Consider the following 13,846-nt stretch of genomic DNA (forward strand, 5'->3'; position numbering starts at 1 on the left):
ATTCTCAGCTGATGCCCATAAACATCAAGGTGCTTGCAAAATATCCCAGCTACCATCCAAGCCAAAGGGTAAGTAGGTCACCCAGGTAAACCATTCAGTAAAAAAGATGCAAATAAAAATGCACCCAAGCTGGAGTTTTCACTATGTGGTACCTTTAAATCTCTTGTAAAGGAGGCCATTGGGATATATGTTGATGACCCCTTAAGGCCATCAGGTGTTTCAGCTTTGTGGCTTCTAAATGGCCATGATGTTTTATTTTAAGTCTTTATGGGTACATTCAGGACAATAAAGCCAAACCTCAGTAGTTGTGGACATGCATGTTTCAGCCTTTTTAGTGACCTCATCAGCACAGCAAAAGTGGATATATGGGTTTCCTTCGGTAGGTAGATTGTGTGTTTGGTTTTCAGCTGTTTGCTTATGGTCGACAGGTTTCAAAAATCTCACAATTCCCAGGTTTAGGGAATATGCCCTTACCCTGTGTTTTTACAAACTCTGAGTTGGTGTATATAAATAGGGGGAATTGGGGGCACAGGGTGACTTGTACCCTATGAAAAAACAATGATTTTATAGTTTTTACTGTTTTTAAACTTTCTTGTTGCAAGGCTGTTTCTTGGTGCATGCATACTTGGCATATCAGCGTCTGCATTTTCGACTTTTTGCCAGGAGACTTCACAATTTCCTACTTAACCCATATATAGTGTGTGTGTATACATGTAACTGTATGCATGTATGCAATATGCATAGTGTTTGTGTGTACGTAAACACTTTTTTTATATATAAAAAAACTAAATGGATTTGCATCAGTAATAAAAGACCCTCTGTTAGTTTAAGGCCTGGTACTTTTTCAGAAATCATGTTTTCGAGGCTTTAATCACAGGCAAGATTCATTCATGGTTCTGCCTTTTACCATAAAGCAATTTAGAGGAGCAGTTTTGTCCAAGACCTCACGGAAGATCCTGTGAAGAAGTCAAGAGCATCAACTGTTGGAGGTGAGACTGTTTAGGTTCTTCCAGAATAGTTGGTATGTCCAAAAACAATTACAAAGAAGTTTCCAGTGTCATTGAAGGTGATTATAGTGAAGTATTGTACCACATGAAAAAAATTGAGATTGGTCTGTATAACTTCTTTAGGCATCTGCTGAATGCACTTATGGGGAAGGGTTTAAAAGTTAAAAAAAAAAGCCAAGATTACATACTGTACTATATTTCTTAGTTGTTCTTTTGGTGGCAGAATTCACCTGGTAGAAAGGACAAATTTGAGAGTTTGGAGGCATCCGTAATTTTTCTTTCAGTTAGTACTCAAGCTGGTGATTTATAAGTAGATCATCACATAGGTTGAAGCTGTGCCAGTTATGAGTGGAGAGTGATTTATTTTCCTGCTTTCTTAGATTTGCCATAGGTATATCAAATGAATAATTTCTTTGTCCCCCCCCCAGCTAATATAAATACAATATTAGAATTCTTGGTGTTGTAGGAAGTGATTGAGATTTGGAGGGGTGGATCAGAGGCATAGCAGAATGGCTGTTCCCAGTCTTGTTTATTTTCATGGTCCTGCCTTAAGTTTGTTTAACTCTTGGGGAATTCACAGAACTCACTGAAGAGTTTCAGGCATATCCAACAATTCGAACGTCTGCAGAGATTGCTCACTAAAAGCATACAAGGCATAAGTAGTATGTTCTCTGCAGACCACCTCAAAGCCTAGTCCCTGTATTTTGTCTTCTACAGGCTTTTGAGTGGAGATCTATGCTTTGCATTCATGGTGTTGTCAGACCCACCCCCCAACTCTGATGTACCTCATGTATATCTGCAAAACAAACACTACCAGAATTCCCCATTCTAAAGACTTAAACCTTGCCTGTGATATAAATAGGACCTGCTGGAGCGACAGGTATGTATCCCAGAGACTGCCCCGTCTCTGAAACTGGCTCCCCATCCATGTGAAGTAGAGTTCCTTCCTAACCCAATTCAGTTGTAACTTGGACAATTGGATGGGGAACAGGAAATCCATCCCTGGTTTGGCATCTGTCTCTCTACTGGACACAGGCAACCTGTAAATGGTTTGTCTCCCAGGCCCCTGCTTGTAAATGTTTCATCTCCCAAGCCTCTGCTTACACTTATCAAGGCTACCAGAACTTGTCACAGATTTGAGATGCAGGACTAGCCTTAAAAAAGGTCCTTGTGGTTGTTGGCATAGTAAACACCTATGAGTTTTAACCATGCTTGAGTGCAGCTGACATATTGGGAGTTGAGCTTTGAACAAGTACCTGAATTTCTGGAATTTTATTCTCAGCACTTTTGGCAGTGATATTAATGGCTGATATTTTTTTGGCTGCAGTGCAGAAGGGCTCCAGGAAATTGATGGGGAAGGTTTGTCAGAAGCAGATCTGAGATTTGGATAGGTATCTGCATGTAATTTTACCCATAAGAAGCACAACTTTTTAGTAGTTCTAGGGGAACTTAGTTAAACACCACCGCTTCAAGTGCCTAGCTTCTAAAGATTTAGCCAACTTTATATTTAGAGCGGATTAGGTAAAATTAGCGGATTTTGGTGTATTAGTGGTAGTGGTGGTCATAGTAGTGGTAGTGGTAATAATAGTAGTAGCAGCTGCAGCAGTTATCGGACCTAAGAGAGTATCGTGTCTGCACCACAGGTTCATAGGTGATTATCAGGCTAATGGCACAAGAGCCTTTACAAGCCTAGCCACTGATACTAAGAATATGACAGTATTATATCTTAATTCCCCAGATATGGAATGGGTAGTGTGTCTTTGGGTGTTGAAGCCCTGAGTCATTTTACAGACTCCCTTCTGTCCATAAGGGACATGGGCAGTATCCCAGGAGTAAATTTATGGTTCCCCATACATTTGTCCAAATTCTTTTTGACGAGAGTGAGGGACAGTTTTACAGAGATGGGAAGTTTATTCTATAGATGAGGTAACCTTTGGAATACGAATCTCTCCCCAGCAAATTCTGTTTGAGTCACATATAAGGTTCAGATCTATGTAACGCGTAACCCTTGTATATTTTTTCTTGTGAATGTGTAACATTTTCATCACGGCTGGATCAGAGAATGCCTTGTAGGTCAGGCATACTTCCCCTCTCAATAAATGAGACTGAGTCAAGGGATAGGGTATTTAGTTGGTCTGCATAAGACATGTAGCGTACACTTTGTAGTTTTTAGTGCAACACCAATTGGAGTGGCTCTAGAAGTTTAAGTGCAGAAGGAAGCATTGTATTCCATTACAGGCCTGATGGTGGCTGAGTAAAATGGCACTATGTCTTCCTTTGACCTTGGTGCTATGCCACATAGAAGGGTTTCCTCACTATTCTAGCAACGTGGTGGTCAAACCTTTTAGGTTGCTATCTGTCTGTGTTTCTAGGTCCCTCACCACTGGGTCTGCTTTTGGGTGGTGTGCTATTAGTATTATAATTTGCAGGATCTCTGATTTACCAAAAGTTATGATGGTTTATTTATTTTACATTTGATGACCGGGAATGTCCGACTGAGTGAAGTAGCACTTTTTCAGCAGAGGCCCGAGGAGAAACACTCCAGGAGACATTACATGATTGATGTCTATGTATTACTACTTTGTATAAGTCACAAAAAGTGTGCATAATGCAAGACTCATACAATCTAAATTACTATGAAGTTTAAGGAGTAATAAAAACATGTTTACATGTGATTAAATCTGGAGGGTGTTGACATAAGAAGTAGAATACAGTTGTTAGGAGGGATAGGAGACCGACTTGGAGAGAGTTAAGAACTAGAGGAGACAGGTTTATGGGGGATGGTTACTCTGACATATCCATTTAGTTTGTAGGTATTGTTTGATGGCGGTTTTGAATTGTTGTTGGAGTGTCCTAATTTCTAGTGGTAGATTATTCCAAGTCGGCAGGTTTAAAACTGTAGAGGTTTTGCCCTATTTTAGTTTTAGGTTTATGAATTTGTAATGGCCCTTGGTTGGAACTATGAAGAGATCTTGTTTGGGTGTAGTAGGAGATTAGAGAGAGTTGGACAATAAGAGGGTTTGTAGAGAATTGAATGATCTGAGTCTGGGTTAGTAGGAGAAGGTTGGGTAGTTCAAGCCAGTGTAGTTCTTTCAAAGAGAGACAGTGATGGGACTTGTATATATTCTGTGCAGCAAATCTGGCAAGCTTGTTGCAAGTTGTTTCTAGTGTGGCTAATAGTCCAGTGTTAAGGTTAGTTAGAATTTGAGAACTATAGAGTAAGGTGGGTAAGAGTTAGATAGGGTTATCTTAGCTTCCTTATTTAGAAACTTCTTGTTACGGTACAGTAGCCCCAGCTTCTGATGTGTTTTCTTAATGCAATTGTTATGTAAATCAAAGTTTAAGTGGTCATCAATGAAGACGCTTAGTAATTTTGTGCTATTGTTTACCTGTATGGGGGTATTATTTAGAGACCGTATAGTGAAGGATGATTTAATGTGGCAAAGGTTTTTGGGAAGTAAGAGTAGTAGTTTAGTCTTGTTTGGATTGAGAATGAGTTGGTTATTGGATAGCCAGTTTTCTACCACGTTAAAGGAAGTTTGAGTAATTGATTCAAGTTGAGTTAGAGTCAGCGACTGAGATGACTATAGAGTCATCTGCATACTGTATAATAGAGTCAGAACAGGAAGAGGAGAGAAGATTGGTAAAGATATTGAAATGTAGTGGACCAAGGATGGATCCTTGTGGAACACCAGTTTTAATGGTGAGCAAGGGGGAAGTGGGCTGAATGCCATTTTACTGACTGGTAGCGATCAGAGAGGTAACTTTTAAACCAGGATACGGTAGCAGGTGAGAAATTAAGGTTTGTGCGTTTCTGCACAAGGAGAGCATGAGAGACTGTGTCAAAGGCCTTTGAAAGGTCTAAAAACAGACCAGAGATGTTTATTGTCTCTGGCAGGTGATGCAGTATTAAGGAAAGAGAGAAGGGCTATAGTGTTGCTATGGTTGGGAGGTTGGCATAATTGTTAAGGTATTTCCCTTACAGACACAAGGTGCAGGGATTATTCAGTATGTAATTGGCTAGGCTTGACACCTGTGGCAGCAAGTTAGGGATCAACTCTAATCTAAATATATGAACTAAGTTCTACTTCCATACTTACTAATCTATGAACCATGTTGAGTAGGTGTGAGTAGATAGTAGTAGAAATTATGCATTTTTTTAGCGTTTTGGTTTGACTATGGTTTTGGCACCAGCCATTTGTTCTTGTTAGGCCTGTTTGTAGGGTGATTGTAGTTTGATGATTGCTCCCAGCTTACAGTCGTTGACGAACTTGGTGAGCCAGAGGCTCCCAACGTTCTTCTTCACTTCAGAGAATTTTGTACCAAACAGGAAGAGTCGCAACACTGAGCCGTATGGGGCACTGCTGGTAACAGGTTTCTTATCTGGACAACATGTGTCCTGTCAGTGAGCCAGTTTGCTATCCACCTGACAATGTAGGGGATTATGCCTAACGTAGTAAGTTTATTTATGATCCCCGAGTGGGGGATTGTGTATAAAGCTTTGGCCAGGTCTTGATAAGTGGTGTGTACCATTTTGCCCTCATCTTTGGCCCTGGTGACTTTCTTGAAGTCCACCAGATTGAACAGGCAAGACCACCCTTTGACAAATCCAGATTGGGCCTGGTCCAGTGTTTGGACATTTCGTAAGTTGTTATTGATCAGTTCCATGATAATTCTCTCCATGGCCTTGCAGATAAGTCTGGTCAAGCTTATGGATCTGGACTTCCATGGGTCAGTTGATGGGGCCCTCTTGTACAAAGGGTAGACTTTTGCAGTCCTCCATTCCTCTGAGGAAAAAGCCCGTCTGGAGGCTGTGATTAAAGAGGGTTTCTAGTGGCCCTGAAAAATCCTCTCAATGTATTTAAGAAACATCCTGGAATGTTGTCTGGACCCATGGAGGCTTGTGTTTTTTGGCTTTTTTGAGCACAGTAATGACCCATTCCTTTGTAGTGACCGGTAGGAGGATGGTTATGAGCATTTCTGTGGGTGTAGTAGGAGGTGATGGGGGAGAAGTTTGAACTGAACTTGTCTGCCAGCAGGTTTGCTATAGCTTCAGGCTGGGTGCAAGTATTGCCATTCATGATTAACTCTGCACATTGCTGAGCACTTGTCTTGAGGTTACGAACATAATTCGAAAAGCCTTATAGTTGTATTTCACCTGGGAGGCTATCTTTGCCTTGTAGTTTGGTTTGGCTAATTTGACCAGCTCCTTAATTTGTTTATTTAGACTGGTGAGTGTCTTTTTGCATTGTTTTGTCTGTGCCTTCTTGGCTTTGGAGAGTATTTTTTTTTCCTTTTGTTGAAAACCCTTTGCGTAGGGTCCACCAAGGTGGTTTGTTTTTGCCAGTAATCATAGATTTTACTCTGACAGATACTGCCTTCTCTTTGCAGCTATGAATGTGGTTGTACAGTGCTTTTGTGTTCAGCACAGAGTAGACCCCAGTGTCATCTATATTTGGAGGAGCTTAGAAGTGTAATAAGATGTCAGTTGGAGGAAATTGGCCTTGGCAATTTTTTTAACAAGTTTGGAGTTTGATGGGGGTTCTAGGTTAGTTTTAATATGAAAGGGGATCATTTTGTGGTCAGATCTTACCTAGGTGGAGATGATGCATAGGATGGAGCAGCATTCCTCCATGTTCATGAGTATTGACTCTACATTTGTACTTCTAATTGAGGAGCTAACTAGTTGCTCCAAGGTGTTTGTGTTGCTGAAGTCCAAAAACTTCTGAGCAAGTGAATTGTGTTGTATGTCTCCCAGTTTATGGAGGGGGGGGTAGTTGAAGTCACCCATAAGTATGGTGTTAGGCTGAATGTTAAGAGATTGCAGTAGGTTTAGGTAGGAGGTGCGGTTTTCCAAACTTGAGTTAGGGGAACTGTAACTAGCAAGGATATGATAGTGGGTCACACCTATGGTTAGTTGGACATGGAGCAACTCAAATGAGTCGTGCTGTTTGTCCTTTTATGAACACTGAGACACCTCCTCTCTTTGTTTTATCCTGAGCTGGGGGAATTGAAATGTATGAAAGGCATTATAGCCTTTGATAGCAGTTGTATAGGGAGTAGAAAATCCTTCCCCAACCTATTTATCAGGAGCAGTCTTGGTTACTATGTTAACCTACCTTATGCTCAGATGTAGCAAAAGTGCTCAAGTGAATTAGTTTAGGTAAGGGAGATAATCCAGGTACTAAGAAGAGCGTAGGAGTAGAGGAGTAATTGAATACTACTTACAGTTCATATATAGGTTGGTGATTACAGCAGATAATCTTATGTGCCATCATTGCAGCCCTGAAGACAACTGAATGTGCAAAAAAAACAAAGGAAGAATATAAGGCGAAGGATCAGATGAGAAGGCAAGAAATGTGGAAAATGCATAAATATAGTTGCAAGTATAGAAAACTCCTGGAAGAACCCCATTTCTATCAGGATCAAACACAGGAATGGTTAGGGAGAGGCAAATTCAAACCCAAAGATGAAAAATTAATATTGGCAGCCCAAGATAGTGGGCTACATACACGTTTGTATACAAAGTCCATTGAACATTTGGGAGAAACGGACAAATGTAGGTTTTGTAAAACAGAATTGGAAATGGTCGCACACCTTGTTGCTGGCTGTGATATAGTAATGACAGAAGGACTGTATACTGAAAGGCAAAATAATGTGGCAAGATTGTTACACTGAGGATTGTGCAAACATTTTACTATTGAAGTAGCTGAAAAACATTGGAAACATTAGCTACAAAGCATGATGGAAATGATGACATCTGCATCACATGGGATCATCCATTACCAACAGTTCAAAATATAGATGTGAGAAGACCAGATATAGTTGTCTATGTTGTTGTGACTTTCGGCTTATCCCGGTTAGGTATTGCCACAGCATAACTCCCGTCCGCTAATGGTAGTGGATTTTTACGTGCCGAGTTACCAGTCCTGACGCACAACCTTCAATGAAGGCATGCCCATTCACGCACGCCTCCACATAGAAGACGCTCTAGCTGAGAATTGAACCGGACAATGTCTTGCTGTGAGGCGACAACGCTACTGCAGCACCACTACCGCGGGTTCTGAAAAGACAAAAGTAGCATTGATTTATTGAAATCACTACACCCAGTGGCTACAGTGTCTTGCGTACAGAGAGACCCAAAGTCGTAAAATATCAGGAAATGAGCAATGTGGAAGAAGGATACCCAGACAGTTCAGTAGTAGTAATGGGACGTAATTTGCTTTCATGTTTAGACATGTTACCAGTAGTTGCAAGTCCGCACGAATTGCAGAAGGAGTCATTACTGGGCACATTGCAGGTGCTGCGAGGGGCACTTCTGGCTGACATCAAAGATTGAAATTATTTTAATTTCAGGAACTTTAATCATACTGTGACTTAGGAATAGGGTCCATTCTTGTCATGGTATTTGAAACCCAAAAGATTTGGAGGAATTAAAAAGAGAAACAACGTGTAAAAAGCCATGGCAGAATAAAATGTGAATAGCAGAATACCAGAGAAGGGTAATGAAATAAAAAGGTACAGTAGGGGATATTTTTATAGGTTAGGCTAAGGTGGTGGCATGGCTGTTAGAGTAGAAGAGTTTTAGAAATGGTGTTACACAGCAGACTGTTCCTTGGAGAGGAAGCTGCCTGCACGCCATCTAGTGTATGTGAGCATTATGCTGTATCTGACTATATTCTAGCATGCAGTCCAAACAGCAGGAGTTCAGATGGGTAAATAAAATGTTAATTTCCATAAATGAACTTGTAATTCAACTTGATATTTTCAGGTACTTTTTTATTAAAGTAGATAAACCTACTAAGTAGTACATGTGTATCTTCATCTTTTCAAGGGATGTCGTGGGATCACTATCTGGGTATGTGACTTGTTTGAGTAACTTAGTGGAAAGGTGGAGACTGATTCAAACCTAATACTGCAAGATGAAGTTCATTGGCAGTTCATACTCTCACTAATCTAAGTTTAAAGTGCCAGAATCAGTGTAATGCAGAACAAGTGCAGTTACCTGGAGTTGTGAGCTAAGTTCACCAAATAAACGTGACAATATGATAGTGAATATATAGTCCTAAAGCAACTTAGAAAATTCTGCATACAAGAGTAGTACCATATGAGAAGGCAGTAAGCTAAAGCAAAGCAGAATTTTCACACAGGAAAAAAACAGTAAATTAAGCAAGCCATGCAATCGGATAGTGAAGCAAATCCTAAGACGGTGTGTTTGGTAATCATATCTGAAGCAAATCCGAAGACATTGTGTTTGGTAATCAGTCAGATGTGAAGTAAGACAGTACTTCAGGACAAATAATAATAGTTGTGCCTGTTAGGCATACTAATTAGCTGGGTAACACTATTCAAAGAGAGGAAATGGTTTAATTATTTTTTCTTGTACTGTTGCTTGGAATAGTAGCCTCTTTCCTTGAATGATGGCAGTAGATGAAATTGGGTGCCTCTCCACTGCCCTAAGCAAAAGTTTAATGGTAAATATATGTACAAAGCTGCCTTTGCTAGACCTGTAAGTAAGCATACATTGTTAATCATTTGCTAATTAGCCCTCTCTTCTGAAATTTTCTGCTCCCTTGCATGTGTGACATTAGTTTTTTTTTTTTTCCACTCTCCCACAGTTAAACCGAGGCCCCATCTGCTTTAGTTAGTGGATGTAAAAGATCCCACTGCACCTATCAAAGAGCAGATGAAGTTCCCTGATGACCTGGCCATATTTCCTCTAGCAGTATAAATACCACTTTAGGTTTTTGCTTGAAAAGAGCCACTACCCTAGTGGGACTAACCAGGTTTACAAATGATGAATAAATAAAAAAATAAAAGTACTTCCTTAGCTAAATCCAAACTGTAGAAAATAACTTGGGGAATTCCCTTAACTGAATTAACAGCTGCATATCAGAGTACAGCTTCTTACTAAATTAAAGCTGAAAGGTATCAAAAACTTTACATTGCAGTTAATATACGTCTCATCTCAGGCCCCTTATCTGCTGCTTCTCCACTTTTATCTGTCATTCCTGGTACCCCAAGACTTTATTAGAGTAACTGCCCAGTTCACTAATGTTAAAATGTCATCAAAAATCATCAGTCCAACTGCCTCTCAGACTTGACAGCAAATACTAAAACATCTATCACCTGAATGCAAAAGGATAAGAAATTAAATGGACTGCCTAGGAGCTTGGAACATTGAAAACCAACCTGATGATATGTGTATAACTGAAGCCTTATTTTATTTTACATTTGTTAACTGGGGGTGTCTGAGCCGAAAAGGCTCTTTTTCAGCAGAGGCCCGGGGAGAAAGGCTCCACATAGAAAAATTACAGATACATTTAGACATGATCAGTATACATACAAGTTACAAAAGACATGTCTTTACAGTGGTATGCAGCATCTCAACAGTTACAGTGGAGAGAACAAATAAAAAAAATACTAATTTAAAAATAAAGGTACTTAATAGATTTGTGGTGTACAGCTGAAATTTGGAACATGGGTAGAATACATACATAATACACAGGTACAGTACATACATTGCAGATTAGCCAGTGTTTGTGAGAATAGTTTTCAATCTTAATCAAGTACTCTAGGTGTAGTATGTGTACCTTATCCGCTTTCACTAGCCTGGGGAACAGTCATGGCACTGCCAACTTTGCTTGAGATGTTGCCTGATGAGGGCTTTAAAGGAGATTTTGGATGATGTGTTTTGAATGCTAGTGGGGGCAGAGTTCCATTTTTTAGCCACTGAACTACTATATAGTGCATCTCCAAAGCTACTGTAGCTGTTAGTGACTTCTAGTAGTAGTTTGCTTGATGATCTGAGGCCTTTTGGCTGAGTGATGTTGTACTAGGTTTTTGAGGGCAGGACACTTATTGGGGAGGTAATAGAATGACAGAGGCAGAGCTGATTGTAGGTTAGGAGGTTGGGCAGTTCAAGCCAGTGGAGCTGTCTCAAAGCAGTACAGTGATGAGTTATATATGAGCAATTTGCAGCAAAGCAGGCAATTCTGTTATAGCAGGCTTCCATTTTGCTTAGTTCAGTTTTGTTGAGATGAGTCAAAATGGGAGATGCATAGAGTAGGGTGGATAGAAGTTGGGACTGAACAATGGCTGATCTTGTGGTGTTAGTAAGAAATGGTTTGATACAGTAGAGTGATTCCAGTTTGGCATGTACTTTTTTAATAGTTAAGTTGAGATGACTATCAAATTTTAGGTGGGAGTCTATGGTTATTCCCAATAGCTTAGCCTGTGCCACTGGAGTGATTGGAGTAGATAGTGAATTGACTGTTATCAGTGTTTTTGTTAGAACTGGTTATAATCATAAGCTGAGTTTTCTTTGGACTGAGGATAAGTTGGGCTTTGGTTAGGTAGTTTTCAATGTTGGAGAATGCTAGTTGAGTTGTTTGCAGGAGGGTGGGAATGTTTTGTGCAGCACAGATTAAGGTAGTGTCATCTGCATACTGAATGATAGATGCATGCTGTGTGGAGGTATGGAGGTCATTTGTGAAGATTGTGAATAGTAGTGTTCCTAAGATACCCTGTGGGATTCCTATAGTTATGGGCAGCTGAGGAGAGAGAGAATTTTCCCATTTCACAGCTTGGTACCTGTCAATTAAGTAGCTTTGGAACCAGGTAAGGAGTGGACTTTGATAGGTGATATTGGTTTAGTTTGTTTAGCAAGATTTGATGCGAGACTGTGTCAAATGCTTTGGACATATCCAAAAAATGAGTTGACACCTGCAGACCTTCATTTTGGAGATGGTTTACTGTGTTTGTGAAGCAGAGGGGGGCTGTAGTGGTACTATGGGCAGGTCTGAAACCATGCTGAGTAGGTGACAGGATGTTGCGGTCTAGGAGTATTTTAACATCTGGGTATGGATGCATTTTTCTAGGATTTTGGCCAGGGGGGAGAATAAAGTAATGGGTCTGTAGTTATTAAGTTCAATAAATCTCTGAGGGACCTTATCAAGTCCAAGGGCTTGCAACTACTGTTACATGGGTTAGGACTGTTAGGCATGCTAATTGGCTGGGTAACACTATTCTGAGAGAGGAAATGGTTAATTATAAGAACTTCAATGTTTGTGTAGTATAAAAAGCAACATTTTCATTGGTGACAAACCCTGCTAAAAATAGATTGGGGTTGCTTTTCTTTTAGTAAGAAAAAACTCAAATCTGTAGTCACACCAACTGGAAATAACAGCGTAAGTGAAGACTTGCCTAACTGGATGCTTGCCTCAGTCACCATTGGCATACTTAGTCATGGTTTATATCCCCTTCACTAGTCCTACCTGTGGATAAACTACAACATTGTAAAATAAAATGTGAAATAATGTGGAAACCTCAGCCTCAGTCTTCTGGGACCCAAGAAGTTAAAAGTTAACCATTTCCTCTCTCAGAATAGTGTTACCCAGCTAGTTAGCATGCTTAACAGTCCTAACCCATGTAACAGTAGTTGCAGGCCCTTGGACTTGAGAAGCTACTTTAGAGATTTAGTGAAATGCCTCAGCAATACTTCTAAGTGATCACCTCCCTCTGTAAGCTATTCTGTCATTTAAAATGCCCCAAAGGACTTCAAATCATAGTAATAAGATGCTTTCCAGAGTCAAAAGAAAATCTTGTGCAGTAAACTAAATAACCAGGACTGTACTTGTGTACTAAAGCAGCTACCCCATGTTTGCCTTGGATGCATTTAAATCTCTCATTTAATGCCATCTGGGCAAGCATTTCCAACCTTGTACTAATATCTTTGGTTGCATAAACATTACATTTTTATTACAGTCAGAAAAGAATCTTGGAAACTATGGAAGGATTTGCTTTGTTTAACCAGGTAGTAGACTGATTACATGGACCCATTTCAGCCACAGACTAGGAGCAATATCTGATTAAGTGACTTGTTCAGATTTGTACAGTAAATAAATGCAGGGTGAGGGGAAAATGAACTCTACAGTACTGCAAGATGAAGCAGAAAGTACGGGTTATTAAACCTCTGCACTAACTTCGTGTGACTTGAAAGGAGACATAACAGACCCACTCATTATGAAAAATTTTCCTCCACAGAAAAAAAATGCAAAATAAAATCAAAGTAAAACTGTTATACCTCAAAGCAAAGCTAAATCCGATGGCGCCACAACTTACTGTGTTTTACAGAATGTTATTTTATGTGGCACCCATTATAGATGCATCCTGCATACAGGAATAAAAGAAAATGCATTAATACACCCCCCGTAGCATCATCTACCAGCAGTATACTGCCACAACCATCAAACAGTCAAACACATTCCTCAATCCCTATACAGACCCCCCATTTTACCCTAACTCATTGACACCAGAGCAGTAAACAAACTCCTTCAAAAGCTAGATAAGAAAACAAATAGAAAGCTAGATAAGAAATCTAACTAGCTTGTAAAGCAGTAACTTCTGTTTACTTCACACTGCCTCTTGTCCACTGGCCAGCCCTCGTGACCACACTTTTTCATCCTGTACTTTACCTCTGGCATCCGTGCATACATCCATCCACAATCCCTTTTCCCCATTTTTGCACATGGGGTCAGAGTGTCACTTTAACAGTGATAATCTACAGCTAAGGTTTACACCGCTGGGTGGCTAACCCTGCCTCTGTAGTTAATTTACACCATACACTCACACCTATGGCCAGCTTGTAGTGTCCAGTCCACCTACTGCATGTCTTTGGAATGTGAGAGGAAACCCACTCAAACACAGTTTGGGCATGCAAACGCCACACAGAAGGCACCCCGGCTGATACTTGAACCAGAGAACCTCTTGCTGTAAAGTAGCAGTGCGATCTGCTTTAGCACTATGCTGCCCTAGAATATACCCCACAATTTAAACAT

At 40.2% G+C, this 13,846-nt stretch overlaps 1 protein-coding gene across 2 annotated transcripts in view; it reads left to right on the forward strand.

Moving 5' to 3' along the window:
- The window catches only part of TRIM23 (tripartite motif containing 23), a 759,378-nt gene that overhangs the window by 208,040 nt on the left and 537,492 nt on the right, over positions 1 to 13,846 (forward strand). The window lies entirely within an intron of this gene.

This window comes from Protopterus annectens, chromosome 2.part1 (assembly GCF_019279795.1).
Source record: "Protopterus annectens isolate FY-2018-M chromosome 2.part1, PAN1.0, whole genome shotgun sequence".
Lineage (NCBI taxonomy): Eukaryota > Metazoa > Chordata > Ceratodontiformes > Protopteridae > Protopterus > Protopterus annectens.